Source organism: Heptranchias perlo, unplaced genomic scaffold (assembly GCF_035084215.1).
Source record: "Heptranchias perlo isolate sHepPer1 unplaced genomic scaffold, sHepPer1.hap1 HAP1_SCAFFOLD_262, whole genome shotgun sequence".
NCBI lineage: Eukaryota > Metazoa > Chordata > Chondrichthyes > Hexanchiformes > Hexanchidae > Heptranchias > Heptranchias perlo.
The window spans coordinates 346,673-363,357 of NW_027139274.1; the positions used below are offsets into that span (position 1 = coordinate 346,673).

General features: G+C 45.3%; 1 protein-coding gene across 1 annotated transcript in view; it reads right to left on the reverse strand.

Annotated features, from left to right (window-relative positions):
- Positions 1-16,685, reverse strand: part of macf1b (microtubule actin crosslinking factor 1b) — a gene marked incomplete at its 5' end in the record, with an annotated part of 275,059 nt that overhangs the window by 174,914 nt on the left and 83,460 nt on the right. The gene's annotated exons all lie outside the window — the stretch shown is intronic.

A 16,685-nucleotide genomic window follows, 5' to 3' on the forward strand; every position in this document is an offset into this window, starting at 1 on the left:
TAATTGGCCGGATTGGATTTGTCCTGCTTTTTGTGGACAGGACATACCTGGGCAATTTTCCACATTGTCGGGTAGATGCCAGTGTTGTAGCTGAACTGGAACAGCTTGGCTAGAGGCGCAGCTAGTTATGGAGCACAAGTCTTCAGCACTACAGCTGGGATGTTGTTGGGGCCCATAGCCTTTGCTGTATTCCAGCGCACTCAGCCGTTTCTTGATATCACGTGGAGTGAATCGAATTGGCTGAAGACTGGCTTCTGTGAGGGTGGGGATATCGGGAGGAGTCCAAGACGGATCATCCACTCGACACTTCTGGCTGAAGATGGTTGCAAACGCTTCAGCCTTGTCTTTTGCACTCACGTGCGGACTCCATCATCATTGAGGATGGGGATGTTTACAGAGCCTCCTCCTCCCGTTAGTTGTTTAATTGTCCACCAACATTCACGACTGGATGTGGCAGGACTGTAGAGCTTTGATCTGATCCGTTGGTTGTGGAATCGCTTAGCTCTGTCTATAGCATGTTGCTTCCGCTGTTTAGCATGCATGTAGTCCTGAGTTGTAGCTTCAACAGGTTGGCACCTCATTTTTAGGTACGCCTGGTGCTGCTCCTGGCATGCTCTTCTACACTCCTCATTGAACCAGGGTTGATACCCTGGCTTGTTGGTAATGGTAGAGTGAGGAATATGCCGGGCCATGAGGTTACAAATTGTGCTGGAATACAATTCTGCTGCTGCTGATGGCCCACAGCGCCTCATGAATGCCCAGTTTTGAGCTGCTAGATCTGTTCTGAATCTATCCCATTTAGCACGGTGGTAGTGCCACACAACACGTTGGATGGTGTCCTCAGTGCGAAGATGGGATTTCATCTCCACGAGGACTGTGCGGTGGTCACTCCTACCAATACTGTCATGGACAGATGCATTTGCGACAGGTAGATTGGTGAGGACGAGCTCAAGTAAGTTTTTCCCTCGTGTTGGATCGCTCACCACCTGCTGCAGGCCCAGTCTGGCAGCTACGTCCTTCAGGACTCGGCCAGCTCGGTCAGTAGTGGTGCTCCCGAGCCATTTTTGGTGATGGACATTGAAGTCCCCCACCCAGAGTACATTCTGTGCCCTTGCTACCCTCAGTGCTTCCTCCAAGTGGTGCTCAACATGGAGGAGGACTGATTCATCAGCTGAGGGAGGACGGTAGGTGGTAATCAGCAGGAGGTTTCCTTGCCCATGTTTGACCTGATGACATGAGATTTCGTGGGGTCCAGAGTCAATGTTGACGACTCCCAGGGCCACTCTCTCCTGACTGTATATCACTGTACCGCCACCTCTGGTGGGTCTGTCCTGCCGGTGGGACAGGACATACCCAGGGATGGTGATGGAAGAGTCTGGGACGTTGGCTGAAAGGTATGATTCTGTGAGTATGGCTATGTCAGGCTGTTGCTTGACTAGTCTGTGGGACAGCTCTCCCAATTTTGGCACAAGTCTCCAGATGTTAGTGAGGAGGACTTTGCAGGGTCGACTCCGGCTTGGTTTGCCTTTGTCGTGTCCGGTGCCTCGTGGTCCGATGGGTTTTACTCTTATTATGACTTTTTTAGCGAGAATTTTGCAACTCATTGGCTTGCTGGACCATTTCAGAGGGCAATTAAGAATCAATCACATTGCTGTGGGTCTGGAGTCACATATAGACCAGACCGGGTAAGGACGGCAGGTTTCCTCCCCTCAAGGACATGAGCGAACCAGTTGGGTTTTTACGACAATCTGGTCGTTTCATGGCCACCATTACTGATACCAGTGTTTTAATTCTAGATTTTATTCAATTAAATTGAATTTAATTAATTGAATTTAAATCCCGAGCTGCCCTGGTGGGATTTGAATTCATGACTCTGGATTATTTGTCCAGGTCTGTAAAATTGCTCCTGAACCACGGTTGAACCACCTTTCCTGTTTTATTTTTGCACCAGACAGGAATGAATAATTGTTGTAATTCCTGCACACGTTCTTTAAATATTAGCCATTGCCTATCCACCATCATCCCTTTTAGTAAAGTTCCCCGATCTATCATAGCCAACTCACACCTCATACTTTCGTAATTTCCTTTATTTAGATTCAGGACCCTTGTTTCGGATTCAACGACTTCACTCTCCATCTTAATGAGGAATTCTATCATGTTATGGTCACTCTTCCCTCAGGGACCCCCACACAACAAGGGTGCGGTAGCATAGTGATTATGTTACTGGATTAGTAATCCCGAGGCCTGGACTAAAAATCCAGAGTCATGAGTTCAAATCCTGCCATGGCAGCTGGTGAATTTAAGTTCAATTAAATAAATAAAAATCTGGAATTAAAATACCAGTATCAGTAATTGTGGCCATGAAACTACCGGATTGTTGTAAAAACCCATCTGGTTCACTAATGCCCTTTAGGGAAGGAAACCTGCCGTCCTTACCCGGTCTGGCCTATGTGTGACTCCAGACCCACAGCAATGTGGTTGACTCTTAATTGCCCTCTGACATGGCCGAGCAAGACACTCAGTTGTAAAATCTCGCTAAAAAAAGTCATAATAAGAATAAAACAGGACGGACCACTAGGCACCGGACATGACAAAGGCAAACCAAGCCCAGTCAACCCTGCAAAGTCCTCCTCACTAACATCTGGGGACTTGTGCCAAAATTGGGAGAGCTGTCCCACAGACTTGTCAAGCAACAGCCTGACACAGCCATACTCACAGAATCATACCTTTCAGCCAACGTCCCAGACTCTTCCATCACCATCCCTGGGTATGTCCTGTCCCACCGGCAGGACAGACCCACCAGAGGTGGCGGTACAGTGATATACAGTCAGGAGGGAGTGGCCCTGGGAGTCGTCAATATTGACTCTGGACCCCATGAAATCTCATGGCATCAGGTCAAACATGGGCAAGGAAACCTCCTGCTGATTACCACCTACTGCCCTCCCTCAGCTGATGAATCAGTCCTCCTCCATGTTGAACACCACTTGGAGGAAGCACTGAGGGTAGCAAGGGCACAGAATGTACAATGGGTGGGGGACTTCAATGTCCATCACCAAGAGTGGCTCGGTAGCACCACAACTGACTGAGCTGGCCGAGTCCTGAAGGACATAGCTGCTAGACTGGGCCTGCGGCAGGTGGTGAGCGAACCATCATGAGGGAAAAACTTACTTGACCTCGTCCTCATCAATCCACCTGTCGCAAATGCATCTGTCCATGACAGTAGTGATAGGAGCAACCACCGCACAGTCCTCGTGGAGATGAATTCCCGTCTTCGCACTGAGGACACCATCCAACGTGTTGTGTGGCACTACCACCGTGCTAAATGGGATAGATTCAGAACAGATCTAGCAGCTCAAAACTGGGCATCCATGAGGCGCTGTGGGCCATCAGCAGCAGCAGAATTGTATTCCAGCACAATCTGTAACCTCATGGCCCGGCATATTCCTCACTCTACCATTACCAACAAGCCAGGGGATCAACCCTGGTTCAATGAGTGTAGAAGAGCATGCCAGGAGCACCACCGGGCATACCTAAAAATGAGATGCCAACCTGGTGAAGCTACAACTCAGGACTACATGCATGCTAAACAGTGGAAGCAACATGCCATAGACAGAGCTAAGCGATTCCACAAACAACGGATCAGATCAAAGCTCTGCAGTCTTGCCACATCCAGTCGTAAATGGTGGTGGACAATTAAACAACTAACGGGAGGAGGAGGCTCTGTAAACATCCCCATCCTCAATGATGGTGGAGTCCAGCACGTGAGTGCAAAAGACAAGGCTGAAGGTTAAGTTACGAGGAGAGATTGCACAATTTGGGGTTGTATTCTCTGGAGTTTTGAAGGTTAAGGGGTGATCTGATTGAAGTTTATTAGATATTAAGGGGAACAGATAGGGTGGATAGAGAGAAACTATTTCCGCTGGTGGGGATTTTAGGAGTAGGGGGCACAGTCTAAAAATTAGAGCCAGACCTTTCAGGAGTGAGATTAGAAAACATTTCTACACACAAAGGGTGGTAGAAGTTTGGAACTCTCTTCCGCAAACGACAATTGATACTAGCTCAATTGCTAAATTTAAATCTGAGATAGATAGCTTTTTGGCAACCAAAGGTATTAAGGGATATGGGCCAAAGGCAGATATATGGAGTTAGATCACAGATCAGCCATGATCTTATCAAATGGCGGAGCAGCCACGAGGGGCTGAATGGCCTACTCCTGTTCCTATGTTCCTGAAGTGTTTGCAACCATCTTCAGCCAGAAGTGCCGAGTGGATGATCCTGAGAATCCCTACGTGGTCAGTTTTCGGTAAAATATTAAAATGCCTATGTGGCAAAGAAGCAGAATGCAAAATGGTTAGAAAGGGTTAATTAGTTAGTAACTGAGATTGATACAAGTGGCCTGGCCCTCCTGCTGGGCCATATGTTTGCTTAGTCAGCAGGCCTGCATTGTCTTATCAATGATAGGTCTTTGATGTGAGTCAAGGACTGGTCTGAATGTCTCCATGTTTATGGCAGATCAATATAGGTAACGAGCTTAGCCAAAGTTGAAAGACATTCCAGGTTGGGAGATAAGGAACAGAAGGAACAGGGAAGAACATTCCAAGTTGGAAAGTGAGGAAGTATCCCCTTTGATGTCTAACAGCAACATGGTCAGCACATGATTATTTATGATTGGTCGGAAATAATGTAACCTCACATGGCAACCTATGCCCGGCTTATGATTGGTGTTGACCCTCGTTAAGTATGTTCCAACCCTATTCATCTGTATAAAAACGTGTGGATTTCTGTATGTTTTTGTTCTTGCTCTGCCAGCATAGAGGGACTCTATCAGGAGTCCAAATCAATGCTGCAGACTAAGAACCCTGCTATTAAAGATGTGTTGAACTTTAAAATGTATTCGACTTCAGTTATTACTGAACCAGACTGAGGGGAAAGAATCCGGATCGTCATTTGGTGGCAGCGGTGGGATCTTAACGGTCGTTCACCGAGGGTTCGCGGAGTAAGAGGCGGATTATCTCAGACACGGAGGAAGGAAATGGCGCCCCGATGTAAGTAGTCTTAATTTACTATGTCGGTTTTCCTCCAATCCGTCAGTCTGACGACGAATCGTCCAATCGCTAACACTCGTGTGGCATCCTTACAAGATTCAGGTCAGTCTGGTGAATACACAGATATAGCAGGAAGAGGTCAATGGTCGAATATCACTGAGGGAATAACTTGTAAGCGGTAGGTCAGTGGTTAATATCACTGAGGGTAGTCAGGGTTTAAGTTCCTGGTGATTGGATATAAACAGGAACTATTGATAAAACTTAGATGCCGCCAAAAAGGCTCAGGAATTAATTTGGAAAAATAACAGAGGTACCACAGCCAAAGAACTAATTGCTTTATGGAGACAGTACTGTAAAAAAAATGGATAGAATTAAGTGACTAGACAAATGTTTAAAAGACAGAGACCCGAAAAAGAAAGGTTTTGTTGTTTAAGTGTACTGTCCCTTTAAAAAGCCTGTCTTGATCAGTGTTTTTTTGTCGGTGTTGTGGGCCACGCCCCCTTCTTACTGTGTCTTGTGTGTTTTCTTCCTTTGTGTAATGTATCTGTCTTGTCGTGTGTTTAATTCTGATACTGCCGAATTAAAATTGGAGTTATTGAGGTTAAGTGACCTATTAAATTCTGGTTCTTATAAAGTGTGGGCATGTTAAATTCCAGACATGGGATCTTCAAAAAATTGGCGTTTTGAATGTTTATTTTGTGATTGGCTGTGGTTTAAAAAGCGGTTAAAAATTAATGGGATAGATTAAAAAACTCAGGATCATTGTGATAGGAAAAGTCAGAAAGCTGGAACAGCTCGGAGCGTTGATTATAATCACATCCACTAAAAGTATGTGAAAAAATAGTGTGCAAAAATATAGTATAAAGCAATCCACAAATGTGAGAAGTAAAAAATCAGTCAAACCTGTGTGAAGTGAAATTTTGAAGGTGGGAACTTAATCTCAAAAGGGAGAAGGATCAAGTTACTCCTACCACAAGAGCAAGTTAATATTAACCCCTTCCATCCCAAGAAGCCAGACTGTCATGCCAAGAGCAGTTCAAACAGATAGAAATGACCCAGTCGGTTGAGAACTGTCTGAGGCTTGCCCAGAACACAGGTGAACATGAGGTAACAATTGGTATAGGTTATATTAGTAAAATTGTCCCAATCACTCGGAAATGCCAGAGGCTACAATTGACTGAGATATAAGTTTTCACGCTGCGGTGAAAAATTGATAAGAAAGGAATGTAAAACAAATCATATGAAAAGGAAGCATAGGTTAGACAATTGGAAGTCCATTACTTGAGCTATGTACTGACACAGGGTACTAAACGCCTATCAGTTTTACCCTGCCACAGTATGATAAGGAAGTTTTGACAAGTTCTGGGGCTATTCAATTTTATTTGAAATTAATAGTAGAATACAAGATCTGACCAAAGAGGGGAGACCTTCCCTGACAAATTATATAACTCGCATTGAGACTGCTAAGAAAACTCAACAATTAGATCAACACCTCCTAACTCAAGTGTTAAAACAAAGAGCGACATGGAATGGAGGTGGACATCGTAAAAAGAGATAGGCAAATATGGAGACGTAAAGATCTGTGATAAGTGATATAGCAACTGCCTTTGCCTCAGTTGTTAACACCATTGATTTGACAACATTAGATCAAAAGGTCAGAGATTTAGGGTCTCGCATTAACGATATATTAAAAGATAAATGAAAATACAGATAAGGAATTGTCTGAGGATCAAATGCTGACCATATATTTGCAAAGGATAGCTACAGTGCTAGAAACACATGCCCAAACCATTAATAAATTAATAAAAGAGGAATATAACGTATCTTAGCAGACGGCTGCTAATGATATCTGCTTAATGTGGTTACATCTTGAAAACACAGAGATTAGGACTTGGAGTTAGAAATTCCAGTCTGCAGCCCTGCGTACATCTGTATGTGGGAGAGACTGTGTTTATTTCAAACAGGCTGCGTCCTTCAGAGAGAGGGAGAGAGTGGAACTAGGCAAATTCTCTTTCCTGTTTTGTTTTCTAAATTTGTTTCGGGTATAGGGATTATTCCTTTGGATAAATAAATAATAAATGAAGATTTGACAAATTAATCACTTGGGCTCTCAAGAAGAGCCGCAATGGATTTTCTGTGTTTCTTTTAAAACAGGTGACCCTGGGTTTTTTTGGGACCACGTGAGTGTTGATGGTGCAGGATTACCAAGAGTAGTTACAAAGTTACGGTGCAACCTTTGCTGGAGAAATTTGGTGCAGGAAACGATCCAGTGGTGTTAAAGATTTAAGACTTTAGCTGCAGACATCAGCGGATACCAAATGTCACAGCGTGGTGATATCAACCTGATTCTCTTCTTTTGAAAACATTTTGATTTGTTTTGTTTTAACCTATTTGTTGTCTTCCGAGACAGAATGCTCGAGGTGGGGAGATATGGGAATTTCTCTAAAGTCATTGAATTGGGCATGATAAAAAAATCAATCTGGCATAAATATACAATCTAGTGGAAGTCAGGAAAGTGTAGTTGAGAATAGTAAATTGATAGCTTTCTCGTGGAGATATTTGTGTCCTTGCCTATAATGAATAATGAGAAAACTACACTCGAAAGCCTGGCCACTACCCTGACATCGGGACCATGCAGGGGGAGATAAGCACTCTAGACACCCCTGATCTTCTTGATAAGATAACCTGAAAACCTAAGAATGGCTACAGTGGACATAAAAGATACAAATGTATGTTGCCATCATCTGAAACGGAGATCAGGATGAAGAACATGATTACAAAGGCCTGTGGCCTGGTGAGCTATTGCAACCACTCTTTAAACAAACCAGTTGCTTTTACAGGACTGAATCCTACAGGACATATGATGTGTGCCATGGAAAATGTTCGGAAATACCATGAGGAAGAAGAGACTGGCCAGCAGAAAGCTAATATCCAAGAACACTAAGCTCATTCCTATGAGATGCTGCTAGTATGCGGAGATACATGAAGAAGATACATTGAAGAATGAGTCTCAGACAGGCTCAGTTACTTGACAACAGCACAACAGGAAAATGGTTAATGTGGTCCAGGCGAGTGAGAAATCCTTTTAAACAAGGCACTGACACATGGTCCATAGAGAAACCAACTAATTAATGAAACAGTCAGGAAACACTGGTATCAATCAAAAGGACTGAAATTAAAGTAAAGAGGGACACAGTAATTTGGATTTCCAAAATTCAGGGTTAGGTTCCCATCAGTTAACAATAAAATTGGGAGAAACAATATTTAGAAGATATCCGCACGATGGATACAAAATTACAAGATTATGAGGGGCCCAGATAAAGTAGACAGGAAGTACCTGTTTCCCCTAGCAGAGGGTTCAAGAACTAGAGGACGTAGATTTAAGCTGATTGGCTGGAACAAAATTAAAGGGATGTGTTACTAGACATGCTGTCACTGTGTGTCCACATAGTGTTGGACACAGCCCAGAAGCACAGTGTGGGTTTAATACCGGTACCAATCAGGATATTAACTGTACCATGGAGGCCCTAGAGGCGGATCTAAAACCCACTTAAGTGGTATATGCCGGAGAGGGCGATTACTGTGTTACAACTAATTTGAAAACGTTTAAATATGCCAATCTAACTTGTGATATTTTAAGTCCAGAGTTCTGCTCCATTTCTGAAGTCCTGGTTCGGATTGGACCCGAGGAACTGGTAGAGATACATCGGCATAACCTCACCACCTTACAAGTTTCTGAGAATGTCAGAAAGGACTTAAAAGAATATCAGGACACATTTGGGTATCTGACACCCCTGTTGCCTAAATACTTGGAAGCATTGCGAATGGAGATACGCCTCTCCCAGAAGGTTTATTATAACCTACAACAGGACAATAACAACATTAAGCATGACATTGACCAAATTAAAGTCACCACCTGGTGAAATGACCTCTGGAATTTGGGACTGAATATACAGATCCATCCTTGGATTAGATTAATTTCATATGTATTAGTCGTAGTGCAGTTTGTTGTAATGTGCTTCTTGATTTTCATTGCATGTAATAAATGTAAGCAGAGGATGAAGGGTTTGGCAAAGATAGTAAAACAGAGCCTGGGTGAGAATGTCCCCATTGTCTCTGTGGTTTCAACTAAGAACACATCTTAATGGTACCGGGAGTAGCACCCGCTGGGGTAAGGTGCATGTAAAAGGGAAGACAATTATAGTTCGATAGGATTATCAGATGCTCTGCCTCTCTTCCACCCGGACTGGTGGCCAACACGAAGGGAACCTGGTTAAGATGAGGTACAGCATCTAACAGGATATTGTAGGGAGAATTTGGATTAAGGGATATAATGGGGAGGGCACCAATTCACAGGTGTAAAATGGTCTGAAAGGTACCATTCAGTCTAGTTAGGCTGGAAACAAAATATAAAGCACCATGAGATATTTGACTATGTTAGCCTTTTCAAACTAACATGAATAGGTTTAGCTGACCAAGGACATTCGCAGCTTATTTGAGAGATGTTTAGAAGGAGTCTGTTCCTGAGAACAGATAAGATACAAAGGCGTATTGATGAAACATGTCTGTGTTCTATTGGGACTTCTCTAGTTCAAGGGCTAGTCATATTCATTGTTATAATTCTTATAGTTTATTGCTTACTTAAATGTTGCTGCACTGCAGAACCAGTGAGCACCGTAATAATTGGTTATCATAAAATGATAAAAGGGGGGAATGAGAATCCCTACGTGGTCAGTTTTCGGTAAAATATTAAAATGCCTATGTGGCAAAGAAGCAGAATGCAAAATGGTTAGAAAGGGTTAATTAGTTAGTAACTGAGATTGATACAAGTGGCCTGGCCCTCCTGCTGGGCCATATGTTTGCTTAGTCAGCAGGCCTGCATTGTCTTATCAATGATAGGTCTTTGATGTGAGTCAAGGACTGGTCTGAATGTCTCCATGTTTATGGCAGATCAATATAGGTAACGAGCTTAGCCAAAGTTGAAAGACATTCCAGGTTGGGAGATAAGGAACGGAAGGAACAGGGAAGAACATTCCAAGTTGGAAAGTGAGGAAGTATCCCCTTTGATGTCTAACAGCAACATGGTCAGCACATGATTATTTATGATTGGTCGGAAATAATGTAACCCCACATGGCAACCTATGCCCGGCTTATGATTGGTGTTGACCCTCGTTAAGCATGTTCCAACCCTATTCATCTGTATAAAAACGTGTGGATTTCTGTATGTATTTGTTCTTGCTCTGCCAGCATAGAGGGACTCTATCAGGAGTCCAAATCAATGCTGCAGACTAAGACCCCTGCTATTAAAGTTGTGTTGAACTTTAAAATGTATTCGACTTCAGTTATTACTGAACCAGACTGAGGGGAAAGAATCCGAATCGTCATTCCATCTCAGCCTCCTCCCGATATCCCCACCATCACCGAAGCCAGTCTTCAGCCAATTCGATTCACTCCACGTGATATCAAGAAACGGCTGAGTGCACTGGATACAGCAAAGGCGATGGGCCCTGACAACATCCCGGCTGTCGTGCTGAAGACTTGTGCTCCAGAACTAGGCTGCGCCTCCAGCCAAGCTGTTCCAGTACAGCTACAACACTGGCATCCACCTGACAATGTGGAAAATTGCCCAGGTATGTCCTGTCCACAAAAAGCAGGACAAATCCAATCCGGCCAATTACCGCCCCATCAGTCTACTCTCAATCATCAGCAAAGTGATGGAAGGTGTCGTCGACAGTGCTATCAAGCGGCACTTACTCACCAATAACCTGCTCACCGATGCTCAGCCTTTCCACCATCTACAAGACACAAGTCGTGTCCGCGCCGGCCATCAGCCCTGTCTACTCTAATCCCATATTCCAGCATTTGGTCCGTAGCCTTGTATGCTATGGCATTTCAAGTGCTCATCCAAATGCTTCTTGAATGTTGTGAGGGTTCCTGCCTCCACAACCCTTTCAGGCAGTGAGTTCCAGACTCCAACCACCCTCTGGGTGAAAAAGTTCTTTCTCAAATCCCCTCTCAACCTCCTGCCTTTTATCTTGAATCTATGCCCCCTTGTTATAGAACCCTCAACGAAGGGAAAAAGCTCCTTAGTACCCATCCTATCTGTGCCCCTCATAATTTTGTACACCTCAATCATGTCCCCCCTCAGCCTCCTCTGTTCCAAGGAAAACAAACCCAATCTTCCCAGTCTCTCTTCATAGCTGAAGCGCTCCAGCCCTGGTAACATCCTGGTGAATCTCCTCTGCACCCTCTCCAAAGCGATCACATCCTTCCTGTAGTGTGGCGACCAGAACTGCACACAGTACTCCAGCTGTGGCCTAACCAGTGTATTATACAGCTCCATCATAACCTCCTTGCTCTTATATTCTATGCCTCGGCTAATAAAGGCAAGTATCCCATATGCCTTCTTTACCACCTTATCTACCTGTTCCGCCGCCTTCAGGGATCTGTGAACTTGCACACCAAGATCCCTCTGACCCTCTGTCTTGCCTAGGGTCCTCCCATTCATTGTGTATTCCCTTGCCTTGTTAGTCCCTCCAAAGTGCATCACCTCGCACTTTTCCGGGTTAAATTCCATTTGCCACTGTTCCGCCCATCTGACCAACCCATCTATATCGTCTTGCAGACTGAGGCTATCCTCCTCGCTATTTACCACCCTACCAATTTTTGTATCATCAGCGAACTTACTGATCATACCTTTTACATTCATATCCAAGTCGTTAATGTAGACCACAAACAGCAAGGGACCCAGCACCGATCCCTGTGGTACCCCACTGGCCACAGGCTTCCAGTCACAAAAACAACCTTCGACCATCACCCTCTGCCTTCTGCCACTAAGCCAGTTTTGTATCCAAAGTGCCAAGGCACCCTGGATTCCATGGGCTCGTACCTTCTTGACCAGTCTCCTGTGGGGGACTTTATCGAAGGCCTTACTGAAATCCATGTATACCACATCCACTGCGTTACCCTCATCCACACGCCTGGTCACCCCCTCAAAAAATTCAATCAAATTAGTCAGACATGATCTTCCCTTGACAAAGCCATGTTGACTATCCCTGATTAATCCTTGCTTCTCCAAGTGGAGACTAATTTTGTCCTTCAGAATTTTTTCCTATAATTTTCCTACCACTGATGTTAGGCTCACTGGCCTGTAGTTCCCCGGTTTTTCCCTACTCCCCTTCTTGAATAATGGTACTACATTAGCGGTTCTCCAGTCCTCTGGCACATCCCCTGTGGCCAGAGAGGTTCTGAATATATGTGTCAGAGCCCCCGCAATCTCCTCCTTTGCCTCACACAGTAGCCTGGGATACATTTCGTCCGGGCCTGGGGATTTATCCATTTTTAGGCCTGCTAAAACCGCCAATACCTCCTCCCGCTCGATGTTAATATGTTCGAGTATATCACAGTCCCCCTGCCGTATTTCTATGTCTACATCGTCCTTCTCCATAGTGAAAACAGATGCAAAAAATTCATTTAGAACCCCTCCTACATCTGCCGGCTCCACACACAGATTGCCATTTTTGTCCCTAATGGGCCCTATTTTTTCCCGAGTCATCCTCTTACCCTTAATATACTTGTAAAACATCTTAGGATTTTCCTTTATTTTGCTCGCCAGTGTTATTTCATGGCCCCTCCTTGATCTCCTAATTTCTTTTTTAAGTATCCCCCTGCACTTTTTGTACTCCTCTCGGGCTTCCTCCGTCTTTAGCCTTTTGTATCTGCCAAAAGCCCTCCTTTTTTTCCTAATCCATTCTCGTATATCCCCTGACATCCAAGGTTCCCTGGAGTTCTTGGAACCACCCTTGACCTTTACGGGAACATGTTGCCATTGTATGGTCTCAATCTCCCTTCTGAAAGACTCCCATTGCTCCGATGCGGATTTTCCTACAAGCTGCTGATCCCAGTCCATTTTGGCCAGATCCTGCCTTATCCTATTAAAATCGGCCTTCCCCCAATTTAGAACCTTTATTTCCGGCCCCTCCCTGTCCTTTTCCATGACCACCTTAAATCTCACCGAATTATGGTCACTGTCACCAAAGTGCTCACCTACTAGCACTTCTTCCACTTGGCCGGCCACATTCCCTAGAATTAGGTCCAGTACCGCCCCCTCTCTTGTAGGACTTTCTACATGCTGGCTCAAAAAGCTCTCCTGGATGCACGTTAAGAATTTTGTACCCTCTAAGCCTTTTACACTCTGAGTATCCCAGTTAATATTGGGGAAGTTGAAATCCCCCACGATTATTACCCTATTATTTGCACAATTTTCTGAGATTTGCCTACATATCTGTTCCTCGATCTCCCCCTGACTGTTTGGGGGCCTATAGTACACTCCCATCAAAGTGCTTGCCCCCTTTTTGTTTTTAAGCTCCACCCATATGGCCTCATTAGAGGAACCTGCTAATATATCATCCCTCCTTATGGCAGTAATTGATTCTTTAATTAATATTGCGACCCCCCCTCCTCTTATACCTCCCCCTCTGTCTCGCCTGAAGATTCTGTACCCCGGAATATTGAGCTGCCAGTCTTGCCCCTCCCTCAACCATGTCTCTGTGACAGCAACAATATCATACTCCCATGTGTTTATCAACACCTTCAGTTCATCCACCTTATTCGCAAGACTCCTTGCATTAAAATAGATGCCATCCAGCCTTGCCCTTACATATTTGCCCTGTCTTCCAAGCTGACTTGTTTTTTTCTCTATATTTGGCTGCACATCACCCCCTATTGTAGCTCCACTCTGTATCCCATCCCCCTGCCAAGTTAGTTTAAACCCCCCCCAACAGTGCTAGCAAACCTCCCCGCAAGGATATTTGTCCCGCTCTGGTTCAGGTGCAACCCGTCCGACTTGTACAAGTCCCACCTTCCCCAGAAGCAGGCCCAGTGATCCAGGAAACTGAAACCCTCCCTCCTGCACCAACTCTTTAGCCACGCATTCATCTGTTCTATCCTCCTATTTCTATACTCACTAGCCCGTGGCACTGGGAGTAATCCAGAGATTACAACCTTTGAGGTCCTGCTCTTTAATCTGCTACCTAGCTCCCTAAATTCTTGATGCAGGACCTCATCTCCCTTCCTACCTATGTCGTTGGTCCCAATGTGGACCACGACCTCTGCCTGCTCACCCTCCCCCTTGAGAATGCCTGTAGCCGCTCAGTGACATTTACTCCTGATTTAACTCTGTCCTTTTCCATAGTAATGCTAAAACTAACTGAATTGTGGTCACTATCCCCAATATGGTCACCCACTGTCACTTCACCCACTTGCCCATCTTCATTTCCCAGGACTAAATCTAGAATTGCATCCCCTCTTGTTGGGCTTGTCACGTACTGGCTAAAAAAGTTCTCCTGGACACCAATCAAGAATTTAGAGCCAGGACGTGCAGGAGTGAAGTTAGGAAAGGGTGGGAGATGTTTGGAACGATCTTCTACAGACGGCAGTTGATGCTAGCTCACTTGTGAATGTTAAATCTGAGATTGATAGATTTCTGTGAACCAAGAGTATTAAGGCCTATGGGGCTAAGGCGGGTATATGGAGTGAGGTCACAGGTCCACCATGATCTCACTGAATGGCAGAACAGGCTCGAGAGCTGAATGCCACGGCCACTTGCTGCCTCCTGATATGCACCATCTTCTCGTGCAAGAAAGCGGGACGTGTGTCTGGGTGATGTGCCTGTCATGGTTGAATAGCTGCCAGTGTGTGTGGCCTGTGAGTTGTGGGTGGGCGGCTTGAAACAGTGGTAATGTGTAAGGGTGAGAGGAAGCATCTGATTGGTAGAGTTGAGTACTGATGGAAAGAGTTTATTGGTGTGTGGGTGATGGGGGTGTAGTGTGTGGAGCAGTTGGTGGGAGATGCCACTTGACAGTTGACCTCACATAAGTCATCAGTATGTAAACATAGGGATGGGATCTGCATCTGTGTTTTACGTGTGTGATTTCTTATCTCTATTCAGACTCCGTGCAGACAGTAGACTGTTATTTTCAGCAAATAACAGGTACCAGCTACCTTTAAGAGCTTTCTCAGAAACATCCTCCCTTTAAGAGATTGCGCTCCCTCTGGTGGTGGAAAGTGTGAATTGCATTGATTCCAGGTGCAAGGCCCGGACCGGACTGGAACACTGACTGGGGGTGAGTCCTCGGGTGGGTCGAAACTTGCGTCCTGCCTGCGTTGGGCCATCGGGCGTGGGGTGTTAGCGCACATCGTTACCATTGCCCAAAAACGGCCCCGATCCAATTTTTCCCCCAAAGTGTCTGCAAAGGGATATTGACAGGTTGAGGGAATTGGGAAAAAATTTGGCAGATGGAATATAATGTGGGAAAATGTGAAGTCATCCACTTTGGGAGGGAAAATAAAAAAGCAAAATATTATTTGAATGGAGAAATACTACAAAATGCTGCGGTACAGAGGGATCTGGGTGTCCTCGTACATGAAACACAAAAAGTCAACATACAGGTGCAGCAGGTAATCCGGAAGGCAAACGGAATATTGGCCTTTATTTCCAGGGGGATGGAGTATAAAAGCAGGGAAGTCATGCTCCAACTGTACAGGGTGCTGGTGAGACCACACCTGGAGTACTGCGTACAGTTCTGGTGCCCTTATTTAAGGAAGGACATACTTGCATTGGAGGCAGTTCAGAGAAGGTTCACTCGGTTGATTCCGGGTATGGAAGGGTTGTCTTATGAGGAAAGATTGAACAGGTTGGGTCCGTACTCATTGGAGTTTAGAAGAATGAGAGGAGATCTTATTAAAACATACAAGATTCTGAGGGGACTCGATAGGGGAGATGCTGAGAGGATGTTACCCCTCATGGGGGAATCTAAAACTAGGGGGCAGAGTCTCAGAATAAGGGGTCGCCCGTTTAAGACGGAAATGAGGAGGAATTTCTTCTCCCAGAGGGTCGTGAATCTTTGGAATTCTTTACCCCAAAAAGCTGTGGAGGCCGAGTCATTGAATACATTCAAGGCTGAGTTAGACAAATTTTTGATCAGCGAGGGAGTCAAAGGATATGGGGAAAGGGCGGGAAAGTGGAGTTGAGGTAAAAATCAGATCAGCCATGATCTCATTAAATGGGGGAGCAGGCTCGAGGGGCTGAATGGCCTACTCCTGCTCCTATCTCTTATGGTCTTATGGGTCAGTGACCAGGGGGCATAGATTTAAAGTAATTGGTAGAAGGATTAGAGGGGAGTTGAGAATGTTTTCCCCCAGAGGGTGGTGGGGGTCTGGAACTCACTGCCTGAGAGGGTGGGAGAGGCAGAAACCCTCAACTCATTTAAAAAATACCTGGATGTGCACCTGAAGAGCCGTGACCTGCAGGGCTACGGACCAAGTGCGGGAAAGTGGGATTAGGCTGGGTAGCTCTGTTTCCGATCGGCACAGACACGATGGGCCGAATGGCCTCCTTCTGTGCTGTAAATTTTCCATGTTTCTATGTCAGAGTCACTGCCCAAGTGCAGGGGTGGAGGGGGGTGATCACAGTGAGGTGGGAATGAGCACTGTGGTCACCTCACCTTTACTGACATTCCTCGCACATCAGTGAGCAGCCACAGAGGGATAACACACTCCCCTTGCTCCGCACCCCAGTACCCTGAACTGGGGCTGACCGGACACAATGGTTAACTCGGCGAGTGATTGGGATCTTTAAGC